We start from the raw sequence: 19,008 nt of genomic DNA on the forward strand, positions 1-19,008 counted from the left end.
CTTTGCTTCTATGCCTAATGAGACAACAGGGGGTATTCTGTCGGAGCCCTGAAGGATTAAGCGCTCTCCTCAGTGTATGATGGACATTTCCAACAGCGCTGGAAAAGCAGAAGTGAAGAGCAGTCATGAAGTCATGACAGCCACGGCTGTGGACTCTAGACACGCAGAAGGAAAAGAACGCCGAGAGAAACTCGCCAGTACTGCATGGAACACTAAGGTGGCATTCACATCGTACAATACGACACAAGCTCCATTGTGAGTGCTGCGTGAAGATTCATCTATGGTGTAGACGTGCGTGTTCTCATGATGCACTTGGTTGTGTGTGGATATTCTATGTGCAGAACTTATGGCGTACCGTTCAGGCGAGCGTCACACTACCAACAATATTCAGGACTAAACGATGCAAAACGTCAAGAACTTATGACCACCATGTGAAGCTGTCAAAGGCAGCTTGCAAATGAGACACACGCGCTTCCCTTGAGTATGATGACAATCTTCTGCACTGGAAGATGAGTGACTGTGCCTTTTCAGGAGCTTATTGTAGTGCGCGTTGTTCGTACTCAGGTGGTCTTGTTTTCACTCGACCGAGTGAAGGTGTGCAAATTATGCGCTTTCAGTGTCCACTCTTTTATGAGATCGCAGAATCCAATCCATGAAGTAAGTATGAAGAGTTGATTGTTACCTGTATCCGCAATTTTGGATAATGACCTCATGGCTTTGAAATATTAACTGTGAGGATAACTTCATAAGTTTCACGGCATGTTGTCATGTTAAACTCTTATGTAGCCACCACCTTTGGAACTGTTTGAGTGAGCAAGGTAAAGCAAAAAGCATATACTTACGATCGAATAACCTTGGACGCGGACAAAGGCACTTCCTCTTGTAAATCCTTCAGAGACAGCGGATTGGAACGAATTCATGCTGATATTGTATCCCCGCAATGTACCGTCTTTGCCAAAAGTAACCGGGCAAAGGCGGTTTGTTTCTTATCAGAGTAGCGAAGCACTTATGGCAGCCCTTAAGCTGCGAATCTGTGTAAAGTAAGGTGAGCGCTTGTCCTCACATTCTGACACCTTTCGGTTCTTAGGGGTGCTGTAACGGCTCGGTTATAAGGTTCAGAAGAAAAAACATGTTGATCGGTTACATTTTCCAAAGGGGGTACACTAGACAAAATGAAGGCAGAGTTACTGTACTGGGTAGTTCTTGAAATTTCTCTTTAGTCCTTGGTTTCGACAGTGAAGCATGACACGGCAATTTTGTCATAATTTTGTGAAGTAATATTGGCTTCTTACAGAACAATTCTGAACGTGTTGCTGAGTCATGATCGAGTGCTCACGTGATCGATGTGGTCCTTTTGTAGGTGAGCACATGCCTATTGGCAGGTGTCTTGTATTCGCGCACTACACCTATTATTGCAACCATCACTGGTCGCCATCGCCCAGAATGGCGATGAGAAGTCGTAGACTTAATGTCCCTGCCGTTGATTCTTGCAGTATGCAACAATTTCAGATTTTTTTCAGTACGTTATTAATGTTCGCTGCCAGAATTTCGTGTTACGATTTTGCTGCAATAACACGAAAGAGGCGCGTTCGCTCCTATGCTACCAGTATCTCTAAATATTCAGTGCTTTTTCTCCTTAATAACAACGTTCGTGTCCTCAAATCAGCAGCCGGTCAATAAATGATCATGCGGGAAGAGAACATATTCATCTGTAAGCTATAAAATGTCGAAATTCAACAAGCCAAGAGCCCACAGCTCCTGTATTTAGTAATAGAGAAGTATTACATAAAAATGAAGACAAAATCCCAATCACCAAGGATTTAAGGTAGGGAGACACTATCTCTTCAGTGCATTCACCGCGTCTATGCAGCAGGTATTCAGAGAATTGGATTCGGAAGAACCACTGATAAACCTTAAAGGAGGACACCTTAGTAACCTGCAATTCGCTGATGACATTGCCTTCCTGAGAGGTCGAGGAAGATTGATGATCTTCATCGAGAGAACAAAACGGTGGGTCCAAACATTAACGTGAATAAAATTGCAGCACTGTTACCACGAAAGGGAAATATCTGGAGAGTAAGAATTGGGTGCAGTGAATATGGTCTACACTCTCAGGTCATGAATTAGATCTTAACAATGTACTCTCAAGAGGAAAGTTAACTGTTTTATCTTGCAAGAATTCACATATGGGGCAGCAATTTGGAGTATGACGAAAAGGATTTCGATTAGATAAAGGAGCTCGCAGAGCCCCACAGAAACGAAAAAGATTTGTGTAAAATTAAGAGACTCAAATAAAGCAGAGTGGGCCAGGGAACAAAAGCGAGTTATGACATCCTACTTGCAATCAAGAAGAAGTGGAGCATAGGAATGGCACGTATGCGATTGGAAGAAAACCGACAGCCGTTTGGAAACGGAATATTTTGCAAGGGAATGCAAGCGTAGCAGGGGGCAGCAGAACGTCAAGCGAGCGGATGTGATCAGAATTCTTTTTTATTTGGGGAGGGGGGAGAGGCATGTTTGAAAAATGGTCCTCCCACAGTTCCCACTTCCGGGATACTAGCTTTGAGTTACACAACTAGAAACGTCTATTTGTCAAAAAGCTATTCGAGTATGGAAAAACGATTAAACCTCTGCACTGCTCGGAAGCGTTGCGAAGATCTCTAGGAACAGCGCCGTCAATGGCGTGTTTCTTACTCTTAAATAATATGAAACCTACGCGCTGGTCCATGTACTACCTCGATGGAAATAAACACGAAAAGCCCGCGCCAACACTCTCCGCTGGTTCAATTTCTTTTCACCGTGAGTTTACTTCGGTGATAGCAAGGAGACCCTAGACTAGTCCATGATACATTCTAGGACAACTCTAACGTCTTTTTCGTACCACCTAGGTAAAAGCGCGATGAAAATAAATTCCAACAGCGGGGCGTGTTCGCGCCGGGTTGTTCGCGTTTCTTTCCATCGAGGTAGTATATTTAAGTTTAACGTGTCATTTTTGTAGCTAAGATGATGATGTTCAGATAAAAATGTGCCTTAGCATGATTCATGGTACGGAGAAAACTAACTGTAAATGCAGGATGGAACGCAAGATATTATTTGACGTATTTTTTTCCTGTTTAGCCGCCATCAAGGCCTCAGAGACCGCTATAGAAGATGGCTCCGAGTTACTTTGTAATATTATTTGTCTGAAGTGCACCAAAATCCTAGTACATGCTTTCTTTTTCCATTTCACTCTCACCTAAATGCGGGCAGCACGCCGGGCTCAAAGTGCTGTCAGACAAAAGTGACGCATCTGCCAGCGTGTGATGCTGGTAAAACTACAAATAGTAGTGAGCGCACATTCCCACGCGACACAACTGTCCTTCGCGGAAAAACGCGACATATCGGCGTCACTCATGCAACTCAACGATCGTAAAGGGCCGTAATAAGCTGCGTGTGCCCTAAAAGCCAGTGAGTGGCCAAGCATTTACGAAAACCGTAAACGTCAACATGGGCTGCAGCCGGCCCAGCGGACGCTGTTTTATGGCGCGTCCAGTTGGACATCCATTTGTTACGTTCCCCAACCTCCTCCCTTCTGCGATTACCTAACTTCGTTGCTTCGCTTTGGGCAACCAGACTTTGCATTCAGGTACGTATAAACGTTGGAAAACTTCGTCCCTAACTTTGAGCATCACACTGTACGATGCTCGGTGCGTTTCAGCGAGGCAGTACACAACGGAAAGAAGCTGCTGAGGCACTTACAAGTGGACGATTGCGCAATTCGAAGAATCATGTGCATGCTTACGCTTTTTACCCCGTCGACTGCAATGGCTCTGTGCGTTAGGCGACCGAATCTGGCATAGTATATAGCATAAACAAATGGCGAAGAGAGTTTGGCGAGCAGAAATAACTTATCACTGGTCGTCCGCCGCAGACGTGAATGACTTCGCCCTTTACGAAGTGTAGCTGGTTCGTAAAAGTTCCCATTTCAAAAGAATTCATCAGAATTTCAGCATCGCAGTACAACCGAAAAGGGCAGCTCCACTCGGTACCCTTGTCTTTATCGACGCTGAGGTTTCGTAACATATAAAACTAAGAAACACGCCACACACGGAGCTGTTACTAGAGTTTTTCGCAACGTTGCCGGACACTGCCAGGGGGTAATCATGTTGCATACTGTGTGCAGTTTTAATTGGGTGGGATTGGCTGTCTTCACTAAAAGATCCCACCGGTCGCCTAGGTCGCTGGGCTTTGCGCATCCAAGAATATTCATACTCTGTAGTGTACAAGTCCGGTCGTCACAACCAGGGCGCTGACTGTTTATCCCGGTACCCCTTGGAGCCACCTGACTTAGAAGACGCTGAGACCCTGCCCTGCCTCTTAGCTATCACTGCTTTCACCGATATTACTAACGAACAGCGTTACGACTCATCTTTACGCCCTATGTTTGATGGCCTCCGCTCTGCAAACCGATCTCCGTCTCTGCAACTTTATGTGCTCCAGAATGGCATTTTATATCGCCGCAATTTACGCTCCGATGGTCCTCCATTGCTGTTCGTCATATCCCAACATCTACGCTCTTCTGTGCTTGAAGAATTACACGATCTGCCGACAGCCGGACATACTTTCTAATACATTGGGCCCCGTTATTCCTTCTTTTTGTGTGTGAACCCTTCCACGACCCTTGTCAACCTCTTAGCTGTTACCACCTGCCGGGCAAGGCAACTCACGTTTGCACTCGATCATAGCCTTGTCCTACCTGGTGTTTGTGGCCTGTTTTCACCGTGCTTCCCATCTGCGCGGCATGCCAGAAGAATGAAGAAAATCCTGCGCTCCGAGCTGTGGCGACAGATACGACACCTGCAGAACCACCTACGCACCTATGCCGCTTCGGTATACCCAGGACAAAATGATGAACCTCTTTTTCGAACACTTACTCGTCTGGCTGCAAAGAATGCCGACTTTCTGTGGAACTTGTGTGTCCGAAATTTGAGTGCCTTGAAGATAGTGCATGCGCGACGTCAGCACACTGCGCCAAATCAAGTGACCTGTATTGGTGGGTGCAATTTGCCTGAAAACGTAAAAGCTGTGCTAAGCTGCGGTCCAAAGGTTTGCGTCCGGCGTTCGTGTTGTCTTTCTTCTCCCTTCGTCCTTGTTTCTTGCGCTGGTACCATGTTCCATAATAATGCAAACCAACTAGCCCAGCTGTCTACCCTTAGGTTTCTACAGTAGTCGCCAGGACAACAGCAGACGGAGGTGACTGCTGACTGGACTCGCCACAGCTGCCCCGTATGGATGCGGCGAACAGGATACAGGCCGCTCCGTCGCAGCAGGTGGCAGCGAGACGATGTGCACCGGACAGCAAGCCTGGGTGGCTCCACTGGATCTGCAAAAGTGCCGAAACGCTCGCGGAGTGCCTTTAACGTAGATCACGGGAGGGGAAACGGCATCCGCAAGGACCTCGTGGCACAATGCCTAACTCGCTAGTAAAACGTGTCGGGCGGCTGTGCAAACAGAAAGTCCTAGTGAACAAAGCCCTTTCTGGAGTTTAACGAGACTGCTCAGTTCATGCGAGGTTAAAAAAACCGAGTGGTCAGCAAAAAGCGCCTCTCCCAACACCATGGCCCGGTGGTCCTGCCTCTTCAGACGTGCTGCTGGTAGCTCCGAAAAGTATTAGGCCTGACTATCACTGTCAACGACCGTGAACAAAACTAACACCCGAGACGTGTTACGTGCGCGCAGCCGCGAGGAGACATCAGCTCTGTGGGGTGGTCCTACCCCACTCACTGAACGAAGTAGCTTCTGAGTGGTCGGCGCCCACCGTATCGGACGGTGTCTGAGCGCCCGGTGCCGAGCTGCAATACCAGCGAACTCGTACAGCGGCACCCGTGGCACCAGGCCACCCGAATCCCGGAGCCGCGACTCCCAGAGACGAAAAAAGACAGCAGAGGAGAATATATAATGAAAAATCAGACCCCCCCCCCCCGTGGCTTTTGTACTCACCCAATTCATCATCATCATCATCATCATCATCATCCGCCTTACTACACCCACTGCAGGGCAAAGGCCTCTCCCATGTCTCTCCAATTAACCCTATCCTTTGCCAGCTGCATCCACCCTTTGCCTGCAAACTTCTTAATCTCATCCGCCCACCTAACCTTCTGCCGCCCCCTGCTACGCTTACTTTCTCTTGGAACCCACTCAGTTACCCTTAAAGACCAGCGGTTATCTTGCCTTCGCATTACATGCCCTGCCCAAGCCCATTTCTTTCTCTTGATTTCGACCAGGATGTCATTAACCCGTGTTTGTTCCCTCACCCACTCTGCCCGCTTCCGATCTCTTAACGTTACACCTATCATTTTTCTTTCCATGGCTCGCTGCGTTGTCCTTAACTTAAGCTGAATTCTTTTCGTTAGCCTCCACGTTTCTGCCCCGTAGGTGAGTACCGGTTAGATTATGCTGTTGTACACTTTCCTCTTGAGGGAAATTGGTAAACTGCCACTCATGATCTGCGAGAATTTGCCATATGCCCTCCACCCCATTCTTATCCTTCTAGTTATCTCCCTCTCATGATCCGGATCAGCTGTCACTACCTGCCCTAAGTAGACGTATTCCGGCACAATTTCTAGGCTCTCGCCCAATTAGGGTTCGACAGCTCCGCGGGCGCTAGGCCTCGCGCTCCTTCGATGCGGACCAAGTGGTTCTCGTGAACCAACTCCAGGGAAAACTCGACGAAAAACATGCTGAGCATGTTTAAAAGTTGAAGAGAGAGAGAAAGACAAACGGAAAGGCAGGGAGGTTAACTAGGCAGCGCCCGGTATGCTACCCTACACGTGGGTAGGGCAATGGAGGGAGAGATAGAAAGGGGAGAGAACAAAGGGAAATGATCACTTTTCCACAAGTCCGTTGGCCATTACTTGCAGGGTACACAGGGCACACACCGATAGTTCACAACCCTGCACTCCGTCCTGAGTCCTTCAAGAACTTCAAAAGTGCCTTCAAAGCTGTCCTCTGCGATGAAGGCTTACTCCAAGGACCCAGAATCTTGGCTTCAGTGAGGGGCCGAGGATGTAAACGGCGGAGTGTTGCAGCCAGGAGTGCGCGCTCACGCAAGAACCGAGGGCAGTTACAAAGAAGGTGTTCTATAGTTTCGTCGCACCCACAGATCTCACACGCAGGAGAGTCTGCCATTGAGATTAAGTGGGAGTAGGCATTTCTGAACGCCACTCCCAGCCACAGGCGACAAAACAGCGTAGCATCGCAGCGGGAGAGGCAGGACGGAGGACTGAGTTGAAGTAAGGGGTCTAGGTGGTGCAGACGGCATGTGGAGTTGCCATTAGAAGACCATGACGCTGAAAGCTCTCTTCGGCAAAGCATTCGCAGATGTCGGGCTGCGTAGGCTCTTGTCAACGGTATCTGGACAATGTTGCCACTGCCGTGGACCACTCCAGCTGCAGCTTCAGCTGCATCGTTTCCGACAATTCCAGAGTGTCCCGGTATCCACATTAGAAGACGAAAAATTCAAACATACTGCAGCGCAATGCACCTCGTACTCAAGAAAGCATGCCGCAGGCCAGGCGATCAAAATTCACTCTAGGCTTAGCAGTTCTCAAGTGCGGACAAAGAGCCTTCTTCGAACCGAACCGACAACCGTCCAATGTTCCAAGAGGAGGCCCCACGTTGGGTTGCCAGGTATGGGGTTTTAATTGGGGAAATAAATATTTGTCCCCGCTCAACCGCGGCTGACTCAAGTTCAAAACCGCCGGAACCCACCCCGTGATCGCGTACGCTACCAAGCGCACGCCGACCACGGCGGGCCTTGCTCTGAGTGAAGAAAGGAACGACACATTGGCTGACACAAACAGCCATTTATTCCTACAAGAACAATAACGCCAGCTAGCAACAGAATACCCTAATGAACCGAGGTCATCCGACGCACCAGCAATGTTACGAGCGCATGTTCGCCCACGCTAGGGCAAGGAATATACTCCGAGGCCGGACTGGACGAGATAAGGGAGCAAGTCCCCCCCCCCCCCCCCACTTCCTCGCCCCACTGAAGAAGAGCGGAGCCGCGAGCGACACGTCCGCTCGCGCCGACGATCCCAGCCGAAAATGAGCCTGTAAGCTACGTCCCGCGCACGCGCGCAAGCAGTCTCTGTGGCGCCCTTCCTTGTTAGATACGATAACTCACCAGGGAATGCTACCCTCCCTTGAGGCGATGCTGTTGCGGCAGAGTGCATCGCGGGAAAGCCTGAAAGGGGATGCAGGGCAGGTCCCCACAACTGTAACCTTTTTTTTTCTTGCGAAATAGACAAATTTTGTAATTCAAAACTAGTCTCCGGGATGTGGGAACTGAGAGAGGAGCAGTCTTTGAACATGCCTCTCTCCGAGAGCGGTCGATGTACACAAGCGGCGAAATGCTTGATTAAGGTTGCATTAATTTGAAATTTCGGGTACCACACTGCCCTGGTCTGAAAACATGGCTTAGGCTTGAAATTCTTTGCTTAAACGGCGTGATTTCACCTTAACTGGTGTCGCGTTCTTTAGATTTGAGAGTATATCAATTACAAGGCTCCGGTACTTACGCGAATGCAGAGGGAATTGTTCTGCGCCTTGGAGAATTAATTAGCGCGGGGACACTAATAAGCGCTAAACTGGGGCACAATTGACCGCTTGGGTTGTGAACTGAAAGTATTGCGTCTGCCAGTATGGTTGATCATATCATCTTTTCTCATAACGAACGTTTGTGCAAGCGAGACAACACTAACACTCTATCATGAGATAAGACAGCTGTGCGCAAGCGCAATCTATAAAGTTTACCTTCCGTATCAGCAATGAGCAGTTTGCTGTTTATATTTAACCTGAAGTTTTCCGCGCACTGCAGTAATCCATCGAAGTAAATATATGAGCAATAGACGATTCATATAGCTTCCTCAAAGTAATATAGGCAACAAATTTTTCTTGCTTGTTTTATTTTTTGAAACAACACGTCAGAGTTTAGTATGCTTGGACCACGCAGTCGTAATCGCCTCCGACTGCAAACTCATTTATAATTTCTTGATACTGTGTCTGTTCCGATCTCAATAACCGAACGATGCCTGTGGCGTGTAAGGCGTGTATAGGTTGCGCGACTTTGTAATTTGGAAAGAATCCACCTTGGCGCAATTAAAACCACACACACAAAGGAGAGACAAGGAGACAACGGACAGGCGCCTTGTCTTTCCTTCGTGTGTGTGGTTTTACTTGCGCCAATGTGCATTCTTTCCAAATTTCAAACAGGCTTAACCAACTTGCCCAGCAACATGCCTTACTGAGGTTGCGCGAGGCATGAAAAGAAAATCTGTAGTATTACCGCTGATTCGTAGTTTTAACTCTGTGCGACGCGTACAAGAGCCTCCTTCAAGTGCTGAAATGAAAACAAAGACGCATCAGCGTAGAGACACTGAGCCACCACAGCAAGCGGCCCGCCGAAAAGAAACACCAGTGACGAAGAACGCATTTATTTTACAAGTAATTTTGGAAGCGCTTGGCAGGTTAGTCAGGGTTAATGTACATGTTCGCAAGCTTAAATGAAAAATCCTTGGTGCAATCAGTTACCAAATTAAACATGTATTATTTCTTTGAAAGCGCACTATGACATAATGGTTCATTTCAACTCGACAGTGTCCAAGATATTAACAACTTAATAATTAATAATATTAATAATATTAAACTGCACCATGAAATGATGCTCACTTCCCTCTCGACAGTATCCAAGATATATGCTTTCGCAAGGGACGTCGCGAATCGCTTTCGGCAAGGATCACAAATGTTGACGTGAACATGATGTTGGCTCATCTTCTAGTCGATGCTTATATCTCTTTTTCTAGGGAAGCCGCAGATTCTGGATAAGCTGTTGGACTAGAGACGAGACGATGCAAAAAGGGGCAGGATGCATACCCTGCACCTCGAAGACGCAAACCATATTTGTGCATGTGGACCAAAAGGGGATGCTGGCTATGAGGCCGCAGTGACAGGACACATGACATTATTTGTAATGTCCCACGGGCTTTTCACATAACCTCATTCTAACGCCCTTGGCACGAACATGCGACGCGTTAAACTGGACTTCACGAGCTTTGTGGTTCAAAGACTTCCGAGGTTACAATGTGCGCATTTAATGTCTCATGTCACGTCGTTATGCTTTTCCAGTTTCAGTGCAAAACGTGTATAAGTGGCGCTTTCCTTTTGCGCTCACAGCACGTGCGCTGAACCAAGTGTTGATTGTATTCACTGTACTCACGTTTCTATGTTGACCATTACACGCGGTTTTATAGCCATGTACTCCGGGCACACAGTGCGTACCAAGGGACGTGACAGAGTGACCACAGATCATAACTATAAGACCCTTGTCCGCTGTCTTCATTTTTCGCTGGCTATATATTTTATTTTTTGTATGGTAGAACGCGAAGAGGACAAATTGGAGAGCAGAAAACAAACAGAAGCTAGAACTTTTTTTTACAGCCGCGATTTGGTTTTGAAGGACCAGGTTTCTATTCCATTGGCTTTAGTAAAGGTAAGCATAAAATTGTGCAAACCATTTCACGGGCAGACAAGCCGACAATAAAAAGGAACGCTGCCTTCTTTTTAGCGAAAGCACTGTCGCATTTTCTTCCCAGCAGAATAGAGAGCTTAGTTGCGCCACGCTTCACGCAGTTTTATTTGTGCCTCTATGGAGATGCATAGCATCGAGATGTTCACATGCACTGTTCCATGGAGAAAAAATGGTTGCAAGAGAGCACCAGTCCCGTTTTCTTCCTGTCCTCGACCTGTTGAGGAAAACAGGAGCAGCCTCGAGCAGTGGGAGGCTGTACTGGACAGCTCGGACCCCTCAACCCAGCTTCAGCTAGTGAAGACGCGAAGGCGGGCAGCAACCGCCCTTGGACTCCCGGAGATGGGAGAACCACTTTCCTAAGCTGAAGAGATCAATAAAAAGTTTTCCCTCTCTCTGTCCTCCACGCGTTCACGTTGCGAGATATGTAAGAATGAATGCACGTCCCCATGCCCAGATCATCGTGTTTGTTGAACTTTACAATGTGTCGCCACCATACGCAGCCAAAAACATTCGTGTTGTTTCGCATCTTGTTCTTGTCGGAATTTTCATGTTGTGAGTAAGAAAGTATGCGTGCTGGTGTGCAAAAGGGAAAGAAAACTATTTTTATCGTCTACTCTATGTTGCTTATGTGAAACTGAATAAACGCGTTCTCCACTCTAAATGCCACCACCCATGTTTCATTTATAGCACTTTCTTATTCATTTCTCAGTTGCGCACCTTAATTTATTTCTGGGAAAAAAAGTTTAGCAAATGTTCACCACCCTGTTACAGGCGCTAAGAAGAGGTGATCATGAATAGTTTCCTTCAATTTGCAGCTTGCCATCCAAGGCGCAAACACGACTTCAAACGTTTGGTTCATACTAGTCATTTGTTTTTAGCAGTGGCCATTTTTTATGTCAAGGGTTCGAAGAAATTTTGGCTCCTGAGCAGTGACTTCTTATTGAGCAATGGATTACAGTTTGTCTTTTACTCCCTTTCGTTGAAATTGAAAGATAAGACAAGAAGCATAATGCCTGACTGGGCACGGGCTCCAAGCTGCAGTCGAAAAGACGCAATCACTTTAAACTAATATCTAAATGGAATCCTTTTGTTAAGAGCAATGTACGCTGCACAGAAACAAAATGCATATACAAAGACATTAGCACTATACATATAAAGACAGGACTTATGGTGAAAAAGCAATTATGTAATGCTCGACAGCTTAATTAGAAAAAAGAACAATATGCGTTTACCTCCATGTGGCAAGGAGTTATGAAAGACTGGCATCCTGATAGTGACAGAACTTAAGATGTGCAGCGTTCAACTGAAAGGTTCGCACGTCGTTTTCGCCAGAAGCACATAAATTCGATATAGTACCTACCAACGGTGATCGAATTCTCTCAGTAGCGCACTCTACTTAATGCCGCCAAATGTATGACAGGGACTGCAATGCTTCACCCAGCTTACAAGACAGACGTAGCGTGCATCTCTACCATGGTGAAAGACCAATTTGTAGTGCGCGCCTCGCATCCGACAAGGACCTCGATGCATAATGCTGTTGCTGTCGTCAGTATAGACGGCGACCCGGGTATGCTCCAGTGTATGGAAGTGCATCGCGGCTTGTCGAGATAACAACGAAAATTTCTTCTCACCAATCAAAGACGGCCATGCGAGCTTTGATTTAAATAAAATACCTTTTATTATGGTCACAAAATAGAAAGTTACATTCCAGAGAGCAAAACGCATTAAATACCCAACCAACCTTCATCGGTCACTGGCAGCGCGTACTCCGACTAATCTTTTCTAGGTCCCTTGCCGATCAACGCTTACAACAATCATTTTCTAAAGATCCGTAGGACTGGTAGCGGCCTGGCTGCTGGTTTCAGTGCGCCCTTCGTCCTATTCTTTGGGCTGATCTACAGGGGCGGCCGCGTTGGTGAGCGTCCGCCCTTCTGAATGAAGCCTCCTCTTTCTATCCTCCTCATAAAAACACTCCCTGCAGAGCTGCCATTGCGTGCTCTTTGCTTTCTTCTGACACCCACTGCACTTGCGCAGTGATTCAAGAAGGAAAGGCTCTCGCAAAACTGCGATAAGGGTTCCTCTAGCGGCATTTTCCAATTTTCCAGATGCACTGCGCATGGGAAGCACTGTGCAGAAGCTGACAGCGCCTGTGTTATTGTGGTTGACAACAACGAATTACTATGAATAAAGGAAGTGAAGTTGAGCAGATGTGGCGATGAATAGCAATAGAGGAAAAACGAAAGGATCTAGAGGGTAGCAAGTAGCTGGTGCATTGTGAGGAGGCGATAACAGATGCTCTCGTGGCCCGTGCTTCATGTGATCGCTGTGAAGTGCAGGTAAGAGAGCGGTGCATAAAAGGAGGATGCGTTCTCCTAACAGTAGCGCCACTGATTTGATGTAGCGTGTTCAGGCAGCGGCCGCTGTCGCTAATAGTCCCAAATTCATTCCGCGGTGTATACAACATAAGGATAACGACAGCTTAAACGAAAATATTAGGCCTTAAAAGCATTAAAGTGTTTCTGCAAGGCTCCTCCGATGCCGTTGCAGCTTGAGGCTTACCTGCTTTGTGAAAAGCTAGCGGGCGTGTTTTCTTTTTTTCGCTGCCATATTTTAAAGAATCTGCACGTACCACGAATAACTTCAGTTGTAAATTTGCCCATGTGGTGTTTTATTCCTTTTTCGAGATGGTTTCTCAAGAGCTACAGTGTTCATTACGTTAAGACAACAAGAGCCTGAAGGCAGGCAGATTTGGCGAGGGAACAAACGCCGATTAATGACATTCCAGTATAAACCAAAATGGAGAAATGTCCTCGGGCAGTGCATGTAACGGGAAGGCAAGATAACCGCTGCTCTTTAAGGGTAACGGAGTGGATTCCAGGAGAAGGCAAACGCAGCAGGGAGCGGAAGAAAGTTAGGTGGGCGGATGAGATTTTAGAAGTTTGCGGGAGTATGGTGGCAGCAGCTGGCAAAGGACAGGATTAATTGGTGAGACATTGGAAAGGCCTGTGCCCTGCAGGTGGCGAAGTCAGACGAGGTGATGATGATTATGATAACAGTATTTATTATGAGCATGAAGCTCGTCCAAACGTCTACGCTGATCGAGATTGTCGAAAGCGAGTCCAATAGTTTTGCAGAGTTGCTTAAGACCGGCAGCTTCCAATGTGCACAGAATCAAGGGCGAGTTGCTCCTCCATTAAAACTCTTTTCTGGGCTAGTTGGTGCACTTTCAATCTCAGAAAAACAGCAGCGCTAAAGCATGCAAGCATGCATGCATGCTTTAGCGCTGCAAATTTTTTAGATTCAAGTTGCTCCTCCAGTCCATCAGAGAATTGTTTATGTATTTCTGGCAAAGGTGGTACATGCAAGGAAGTGAACTCAGCCTGTAAAAATTGTTTGACATCCCGCTTGGCTTTGGAAAGAGAGGATATGACGAAGAACAGTGAAACGAAGCGCCATGTAAGACGGAAAACAGGTTGCTGCGGAAAGAAAGCAAGCAAGGCTACTGGATACTACATTTTATTGAACCAACGCAACGCACTGGCGCATGAGAGGGTTAAGCGGAGAGCTCCCAATTAATTTTCATTACTTAGGGCCCTAAAACGCACACTGCGGTCTAGGATTGCGTTTGTTATTGCATTTGCCCTTATTCAAAATCTGACTGCTGCACACGTAATTGAACCTGCGAACTTGAACTAAGCACATGAACACCAAAGTCACTTGGCCATCATAGGAGCAGTGCATGACGGCAGAAATCAGGTCTTGAAGGCTAGCCAGTCCGCCAACCACCAAGGCTGAATGATAAGACCAAATTAAATTAATGTTACTTCACTCGAGCACAAAAGAAAAATGGACACTAAGCATGTAGGCCTAGGCTCCTCGGATAGCCTTCATCAGTACTGTGATTGGGCTCGGTGACTGCACCTCAGCGCAGCCATCTAATCCGCTGATCTTTGCGATGCAGACGATCAACCAGCTGTTCGTCAGCCTACTGTTGCCGACCTTGGCAAGCCTTCTTTCGGGTGCGTCGTTTAACTGCGCACCACCATGCTCCAGTGACGAGCCGGGACGCTACCGCTTGCCGCTCGTCAGCTGCCCGCCCCGGATGACTGCTGCCACAACAGAGGAACAGTGGCTGCCGGCGCCGAAGGAATCTTGGACGGCCGCATCATCACGGACATCAACAGCTTCCCCCCATATAAAAGCGCCACCGGCACCGTTCTGTGGGCTCGGTGACTGCACCTCAGCGCAGCCATCTAATCCGCTGATCTTTGCGATGCAGACGATCAACCAGCTGTTCGTCAGCCTACTGTTGCCGACCTTGGCAAGCCTTCTTTCGGGTGCGTCGTTTAACTGCGCACCACCATGCTCCAGTGACGAGCCGGGACGCTACCGCTTGCCGCTCGTCAGCTGCCCGCCCCGGATGACTGCTGCCACAACAGAGGAACAGTGGCTGCCGGCGCCGAAGGAATCTTGGACGGCCGCATCATCACGGACATCAACAGCTTCCCCCCATATAAAAGCGCCACCGGCACCGTTCTGTGGGCTCGGTGACTGCACCTCAGCGCAGCCATCTAATCCGCTGATCTTTGCGATGCAGACGATCAACCAGCTATTCGTCAGCCTACTGTTGCCGACCTTGGCAAGCCTTCTTTCGGGTGCGTCGTTTGACTGCGCACCACCATACTCCAGTGACGAGCCGGGATGCTACCGCTTTCCGCTCGTCAGTTGCCCGCCCCGGATGACTGCTGCCACAACAGAGGAACAATGGCTGCCGGCGCCGAAGGAATCTTGGACGGCCGCATCATCACGGACATCAACAGCTTCCCCCCATATAAAAGCACCCCCGCCACCGGCACCGTTCTGTGGGCTCGGTGACTGCACCTCAGCGCAGCCATCTAATCCGCTGATCTTTGCGATGCAGACGATCAACCAGCTGTTCGTCAGCCTACTGTTGCCGACCTTGGCAAGCCTTCTTTCGGGTGCGTCGTTTGACTGCGCACCACCATGCTCCAGTGACGAGCCGGGACGCTACCGCTTGCCGCTCGTCAACTGCCCGCCCCGGATGACTGCTGCCACAACAGAGGAACAGTGGCTGCCGGCGCCGAAGGAATCTTGGACGGCCGCATCATCACGGACATCAACAGCTTCCCCCCATATAAAAGCGCCACCGGCACCGTTCTGTGGGCTCGGTGACTGCACCTCAGCGCAGCCATCTAATCCGCTGATCTTTGCGATGCAGGTTAGTAAATCATATACCTTATTTGCCAAAAGATCAAGCAATTATATTCTGATGCAGTTCCCGAGCCCACAGTGCTGTGTTGCCATTGCCGCCGAGTGTGTCACTGTTGTTCATTCTTTGCTATTGTTATGAGGAGATATCGAAACTAACCCTGGTCCTAACGACAGCAGTGCAGTACTCGCGGAACTCCAGAAACTAACCGCAGGCCAAACCCAACTAATAGCCGAAGTACAAGGTCTGAAATCCCAGCTCACTACTACGGATAAAACCATAACTGATTTAAGCAATCGTATGGCCGACCTGGAAACACACTACCAAGCACTACTTCCCCTTCGAAACGACATTGAAAAGATGCAGGCTGACACAAGCAACGTGGCGCGTATAATCCAGGAACAAGAAACCCGCATAGAGGACGCTGAAAACAGGTCACGCCGTAACAATCTCATCTTCTGTGGTATCCCTGACACTACTGATAGCGAAACGTGGGCAGAATCTGAAAAACTAATCATTGATGTTTGCCGTAATAACCTTCAAATAACTGTGGAACCTCACGAAATAGAAAGAGCTCATCGCCTCGGTCGTCACTCACAAGATAAAAATCGTCCCATAATCGTGAAATTCACAAGTAGCAAAACTAAAGAATCCCTCCTATCAAATGGGCGAAATCTGAAAGACACGATTTATAGTGTTGGAGAGGACTTCTCGCATGCCGTTCGTCACGCGCGAAAACAACTTGTTGCATTTGCTAAAGCCAGGTCTGCCAAATTTTCCTTGCGATTTAAAACACTTCACATCGGCTTGAATCATTATATTTTTGACACTTCATCTAACATCGTCAAGCAACTCGCGTAGCAATCGTCCCTTCATCCTACACCAATAAAACGCTAGCGTGCGACACCCTCAAATGTTCTCTCGTTTTCCGTGATATTCACTAACATCCGCAGCTTCCTCCCAAAGCGTGAACTCATATCCACTGTAATTTCGTCATCCAGGAGCAACATACTTATACTAACTGAAACTTGGTTAAACAGTAACGTGTCCGACGCTGAAGTTTTAACTGACTTACCCGAATTCAACGTCTACCGAAACGATCGAAAAAACTCACGGGGGGGGGGGGGGGGGCGGTGTTCTTGTTGCAATTCACCGAGGTATATCATGCTCTATTGCACACGTCACATCTGATATGGAATCATTATGGCTAATTATTCGCACTCCCCCTGTAACAGTACTTCTCGGCGTTTGTTATAGGCCCCCGCAGTCAAATCCAAACTTCTGTCGACATCTGAATGATACTATAAATCATCTTGTTGTTAAATACCCAAATGCGCGCATTCTCCTTTTCGGGGACTTCAAATATCCGGACATTGATTGGCAGAGTTTAGGCACTTCCTCATTAACAAGCAATACAGAGGCCAAGAACTTCATTGATGTCTGTTTAAATTTTAACCTTGCACAGTTAGTCTCGGAACCTACTCGCACCACGCATGCAACCGCAAACACCCTTGACCTAATACTAACTAATAGCCCTGAGTACCTATCATCCATTAGTTACCTTCCAGAAATCAGCGATTATAAAATCTTACATGCTCTATTTTCATTTACCCCAGCTCAGAAGCACCCATCCAGAAAGACAATAAATCTTTACGATGAAGGGAATTACGATGCAATAACTGAAGACCTTAACATGTTTTTTTCAGAGTACCAATCCACATTCGACACTCACTCTGGTCACGAAAACTGGTTGATATTCAAAAATAAGTTAAATATGCTCTCTAATATGTTTATCCCCAGGGTATCTTTCAAAAATAACCGCCATAAACCATGGTTTACTAAGCATCTAAAACGTCTAGAAAACAAGAAGAAACGCCTGTTTCGTACAGCCAAACACACTGATAATCAAGCCATTTGGGAAAAATACCTTGCATCTGAGAAATCATACTTACTTGCAGTTCGTAGCGCCAGGCGCTCATTTAACACACTGACTTACCGAAGCTACTAATCAGCAATCCTAGACAATTCTGGCAGGTTTTAAATCCTAAGCACACTCATGATATTACACTGACTAACGACTTGCACGAAGCGGTTACTGACCATGAATGCGCAGAAATATTTAATAACGCCTTTGTATCTGTCTTCACGAGTGAATTTGGCATGCCTTCACAGTTACCATCGCTCAACACAGAAGCCATCATGCCAGCTATCACATTCTTCACAGATGGTATCGCTTCCATAATTGATAACATGAAACTCTCATCATCAGCTGGTATGGACATGATTAATACAAAACTGCTTAAAAATGTGAAATCAACATGTGCAGCATACTTATCTTTGATCTTTTCACAATCGCTCTCTTCAGGGATCATTCCAGATGACTGGAAAACGGGGAAGGTCGTTCCAGTCCACAAATCAGGTAACAGAGACTCCCCCATGAATTATCGCCCCATTTCACTAACTAGCGTACCCTGCAAAATCATGGAACATGTCATCTACTCTCAAATTATAAATTTCTTAGACTCAAATGATTTCTTCCATTCTTCACAACATGGGTTTCGTAAGGGCCTCTCTTGCGAAACCCAATTAGCGTTGTTCCTTCACGACTTGCACAATAATCTTGACCGTAACAAACAGACTGATGCCATATTTCTAGATTTTGCGAAAGCTTTTGATAAAATTCCCCACCGTCGTTTACTAGTAAAACTTGTACAGCTGAACTTACATCCTAGCATACTACAGTGGATTGAGCAGTTTCTCACTAATCGTTCTCAATCAGTGTTTGCTAACGGCCACCTGTCTAAAAGCCTCCCGGTTACTTCGGGCGTTCCGCAAGGATCTGTACTCGGTCCATTACTTTTTTTAATATATATTAATGATTTACCTGACCACGTTTCCTGCAGTATTCGAATGTTTGCTGACGACTGTGTTATTTACCGCACTATTAATAACTCTCGTGATCAACTCAGTCTTCAAACCGATCTTAACAGCGTACTTAATTGGTGTAACAACTGGCTCATGTCCCTAAATCCTAATAAATGCAAACTCTTATCCTTCTCTCGTCGCCATAGCCCGCATCGCTTCCAATATTCCATTTCTAACACCTCGATTGATTCAGTATCATCTTATAAGTATCTAGGAGTCACCTTGTCTTATGATTTATTTTGGCGCACCCATATTGGCAACATCATTTCAGCATCGAATAAAA

The 19,008-nt window shown here is 47.1% G+C and overlaps 1 pseudogene; it reads left to right on the plus strand.

Moving 5' to 3' along the window:
• The first annotated feature begins 15,761 nt into the window (after positions 1 to 15,761).
• Positions 15,762 to 16,661, plus strand: LOC144134014 (uncharacterized; annotated as a pseudogene).
• The last annotated feature ends 2,347 nt before the right edge of the window (positions 16,662 to 19,008 follow it).

Source organism: Amblyomma americanum, chromosome 5 (assembly GCF_052857255.1).
Source record: "Amblyomma americanum isolate KBUSLIRL-KWMA chromosome 5, ASM5285725v1, whole genome shotgun sequence".
Lineage (NCBI taxonomy): Eukaryota > Metazoa > Arthropoda > Arachnida > Ixodida > Ixodidae > Amblyomma > Amblyomma americanum.